Source organism: Ictidomys tridecemlineatus, chromosome 7, assembly GCF_052094955.1.
Source record: "Ictidomys tridecemlineatus isolate mIctTri1 chromosome 7, mIctTri1.hap1, whole genome shotgun sequence".
Classification (NCBI taxonomy): Eukaryota; Metazoa; Chordata; class Mammalia; order Rodentia; family Sciuridae; genus Ictidomys; species Ictidomys tridecemlineatus.
Window position 1 is genome coordinate 80,118,451 of NC_135483.1, and position 5,333 is coordinate 80,123,783.

The 5,333-nt window shown below is 36.1% G+C and overlaps 1 protein-coding gene across 6 annotated transcripts in view; it reads right to left on the minus strand.

Moving 5' to 3' along the window:
- The window catches only part of Spidr (scaffold protein involved in DNA repair), a 377,942-nt gene that overhangs the window by 133,455 nt on the left and 239,154 nt on the right, over positions 1 to 5,333 (minus strand). The window lies entirely within an intron of this gene.

Consider the following 5,333-nt stretch of genomic DNA (forward strand, 5'->3'; position numbering starts at 1 on the left):
AAACAAAGAAATTAGGGCAAGAAGGACAGCAAAAACCTCAGAATGTCACATAGCAACTAGAGCACAACTAAACCACAGTAGGGCGTATCATTCGCTAAAATTAAAATAATACCCCAAGGGAAGTATCTACTGCCTATGATAAACACAACAATATATACAATCAAACACATTGTGATACTTTGACATTTAGAAAGTGAGGCTATATGCCTAAATATGAAAACTTTCTCTGAGCCTCTGATTATCTGAAGGTTATAGTCCTAGTGATGATTAAACCAGAGAAAGGAATGCAATCTCTTTTGCTTTGCTTCTCCTGTGACTTGCTCCTGTCACCTTAGTCATCCTGGTGAGGGTAGAGGGCAGATTTGGCCCCTCTGAATACATGTTGCCTTGAGAACTCTGGTCTCAGACATCATGTTGTCCCTCACAAATGTGGAGGTAGGACAGGACAATGCTTGACAGGGACTGAGGGTTGCTTGGGCAGCCACCACCCCATGAAAGACCCCTCAGCATATGCTGACATTCCTGTCTTATCATAGAGAATTTCTGAGCCTGTCTTTAGCTGTACCTGAAGGTTAAGTATCTGGACTTAAGAAGTCGTTATGGCATTATACTTAAATCTTCAGCCATAAAGTTTAGTAATACCAACTTGAAAAGTAAATGTTTAACTATAAGCCTACTGGGCCCACCTATGCTTCCAAGCCTCCCTAGTGCAGCTGAGCAGTGTTTAGCTAAGCCCTTCAGGACATGTATCCGGTGGACTTTGTTCTCCAAAGCTCACCATGAGGGAGCTACAATTTACAATTTAGAGAACTTATTCAAAAAGAAACTCAAGTCATCTTGTATGTCATATATATTTGTATTAAATTTATTATCTGGATAATTAATGTGAATGATATTTTTATTTAACAAATTAAAAATGTTTTATTGGTTAAAGACAAGTGCATAAGGATTTTTTTTTCCATCAAGGATGGAGTCATTCTCTTCCGTTCTTACTGAAAACTCTTTTCCTTTTGAACGGTATTTGGTGGGCTTCCTAGGTGGGGCAGGTGGTGGCAAAACTCCAGCTCCACAGAGGTGCCAGACCAATGTGGTAGAGTTCAAGAGAGAAACATACCCATCTGAATGGAAGCAGCTTTCCTACCTTCCCTCCTTTTTTCCTTTTTGAAGTACCAGGGGATTGAATCCAGGGGTGCTCTATGACTGCACTACATCCCCACCCCCCACGCCCGGCAAGTCCTTCTATTATTTTATTCCTAGAACTTGGAATCCTCCTGCCTCAGCCTCCTCACTAATAGGGATTACAGGCATGTACAATGAAGCCTGCATGGAAGCCCTTTTCATCTTTCATTGATGTCTTTAAAATGTTTTTCATTTGCAAAGCACATCTTCAAAGCAAACAATTTAGTAATCAGTTGTACAGGTATTTATACCTTCTTTTACAAGTTTATTACTGCTAATATTTAACAACTGAATTCTTAACTCCCTAAAATTTATAGTTAAAGAGGTTGTAAACTATTACTTTGCTGGGCAAGAAATATGATGATAATTATTATTACCAATTAGGTTAATGGCTTATTTTTCATCACAGACTTTGAAAGCGAGAAGATCCTGGAACAATATATTTCAAACGCTGAAAAATAATGGATTCCAACCAAGAAAGATAGAAGATAGTGAAGATATCGATAAATTTCTTCAGTCATACGTTCTGCCCAGATTGAGTCAGGAAGACACACACAATTTAAACAGACCAATAACAAAGGAAGAAATTGAAGAAGCCATCAAAAGACTACCAACCAAAAAAAGCCCTGGACCGGATGGGTATACAGTGGAATTTTACAAAACCTTCAAAGAAGAATTAATACCAATACTTTTCAAGCTATTTCAAGAAACAGAAAAAGAAGGAGCTCTTCCAAATTCATTCTATGAGGACAAAATCACCCTGATCCCGAAACCAGACAAAGACATTTCAAAGAAAGAAAACTACAGACCAATATCTCTAATGAACTTGGATGCAAAAATTCTCAATAAAATCCTGGCGAATCGAACACAAAAGCATATCAAAAAAATTGTGCACCATGATCAAGTAGAATTCATCCCTGGGATGCAAGGTTGTTCAATATATGGAAATCAATAAATGTTATTCACCACATCAATAGACTTAAAGATAAGAACCATATGATTGTCTCAATAGATGCAGAAAAAGCATTTGACAAAGTACAGCATCCCTTTATGTTCAAAACACTAGAAAAACTAGGGATAACAGGAACTTACCTCGATATTGTAAAAGCTATATATGCTAAGCCTCAGGCTAGCATCATGCTAAATGGAGGAAAACTGAAGGCATTCCCTCTAAAATCTGGAACAAGACAGGGATGCCCTCTATCACCACTTCTATTCAATATAGTTCTTGAAACACTAGCCAGAGCAATTAGACAGTCAAAAGAAATTAAAGGCATAAAAATAGGAAAAGAAGAACTTAAATTATCGCTATTTGCGGATGACATGATAATATACTTAACAGACCCAAAAGGGTCTACAAAGAAACTGCTAAAGTTAATAAATGAATTCAGCAAAGTAGCAGGATATAAAATCAACACGCATAAATCAAAGACATTCCTGTATAACAGCGACAAAACTTCTGAAACGGAAATGAGAAAAAACAACTCCATTCACAATATCCTCAAAGAAAATAAAATACTTGGGAATCAACCTAACAAAAGAGGTGAAAGATTTATACAATGAAAACTATAGAACCCTAAAGAGAGAGATACAAGAAGATCTTAGAAGATGGAAAAATGTACCCTGTTCATGGATAGGCAGAACTAACATCATCAAAATGGCGATATTACCCAAAGTTCTCTACAGGTTTAATGTGATACCAATTAAAATCCCAACAGCATTTCTTGTAGAAATAGATAAAGCAATCATGAAATTCATATGGAAAAACAAAAGACCCAGAATAGCAAAAGCAATTCTAAGCAGGAAGTGTGAATCAGGCGGTATAGCGATACCAGAGTTGAAACTGTACTACAAAGCAATAGTAACAAAAACAGCATGGTACTGGTACCAAAACAGGCAGGTGGACCAATGGTACAGAATAGAGGACACAGAAACCAATCCACAAAATTACAACTTTCTTATATTTGATAAAGGGGCTAAAAACATGCAATGGAGGAAGGATAGCATCTTCAACAAATGGTGCTGGGAAAATTGGAAATCCATATGCAACAAAATGAAACTGAATCCCTTTCTCTCGCCATGCACTAAAGTTAACTCAAAATGGATCAAGGAGCTAGATATCAAATCAGAGACAAGGCGTCTGATAGAAGAAAAAGTTGGCTATGATCTACATACTGTGGGGTCGGGCTCCAAATTCCTTAATAGGATGCCCATAGCCCAAGAGTTAATAACAAGAATAAGCAAATGGGACTTACTTAAACTAAAAAGTTTTTTCTCAGCAAGAGAAACAATAAGAGAGGTAAATAGAGAGCCTACATCCTGGGAACAAATTTTTACCCCTCACACTTCAGATAGAGCCCTAATATCCAGAATATACAAAGAACTAAAAAAATTAAACAATAAGATAACAAATAACCCAATCAACAAATGGGCCAAGGACCTGAACAGACACTTCACAGAGGACATACAATCAATCAACAAGTAAATGAAAAAATGCTCACCATCTCTAGCAGTCAGAGAAATGCAAATCAAAACCACCCTAAGATACCATCTCACTCCAGTAAGATTGGCAGCCATTATGAAGTCAAACAACAATAAGTGTAGGCGAGGATGTGGGGAAAAGGGTACACTTGTACACTGCTGGTGGGACTGCAAATTGGTGAGGCCAATTTGGAAAGCAGTATGGAGATTCCTGGGAAGGCTGGGAATGGATCCACCATTTGACCCAGCTATCGCCCGCCCTCCTTGGACTATTCCCTGAGGATCTTAAAAGAGCGTACTTTAGGGATACTGCCACATGGATGATCATAGCGGCACAATTCACAATAGCTAGGCTGTGGAACCAACCTAGATGCCCTTCAATAGCTGAATGGATAAAAAATAATGTGGCATCTATACACAATGGAGCATTATGCAGCACTAAAAAATGACAAAATCATAGAATTTGCAGGGAAATGGATGGCATTAGAGCAGATTATGCTAAGCGAAGCAAGTCAATCCTTAAAAAACAAATGCCAAATGTCTTCTTTGATATAAAGAGAGCAACTAAGAACAGAACAGGGAGGAAGAGCATGAGGAAAAGATTAACATTAATCAAAGACAAGTGGGGGGAGAGAAAGGGAGAGAGAAGGGAAAGCATATGGAAATGGTAGGAGACCCTCAATGTTACACAAAATTACATATAAGAGGTTGTGAGGGGAAAGCGGGAGGGAAACAAGGGAGAGAAATGAACAACAGCAGATGAGGTAGAGAGGGAAGATGGGAGGGGAGGGGAGGGGGGGATAGTAGAGGATAGGAAAGGTAGCAGAATACAACAGTCACTAATATGCCATTATGTAAAAATGTGAGTGTGTAACCAATGTGATTCTGTAATTTGTGTTTTGGGTAAAAATGGGAGTTCATAACTCAATTGAGTCAAATGTATGAAAGATGATATATCATGAGCTTTGTAATGTTTTGAACAACCAATAAAAATAAATAAATAAAAAGAAGTATGTTGAATTTCAGAATTTTTTTATTTTGAAAAATATGCATATACATAATAATCTGAATATTGATAATTCATTCATGCTTCATATACACATAACTTGAAGGTAATTTTATACAATAATTTTAATAGTTTTGGGCATGAAAGAAAACTTTTGTTTATTGCAGTTGAAAGGGACACTGAATAAACTTGGTGTTGTGTACCTATGTTCTGACTGTGAATCATCACATAAAGTCAGGTGTGGAATTTTCCAGTTGTGGTGCCATATTGTTATTCAAAGATTTTTGGATTTTGGAGTATTTTATGTTTTGAAATTTCATATTAGGAAAGTTCAACCTACAAATAACTAAAGGATCAACTTGATAAAGAGTTTAATCTTTTTGTAAAAGGAGAGATTAATATTTATTGTTATAATATTTGATGATTATGTTTATTACTATAATGTTTATATTTTATATATTAATTAAACAAGAATTTTATAAATTACTTTCCCTTAAATCATCTCATTTGATTCTTGTAACTACCTTGGGAGGAAAACAGGATATAGTATTATCTCTATTTTTAATTTAATTATTAATTTTATTAATTTATTTTTAATTTCCTCATTTTGAGATATAACTGATAAACAAAAATTACATATAAAAATTACATATTGAAGGGACACAAC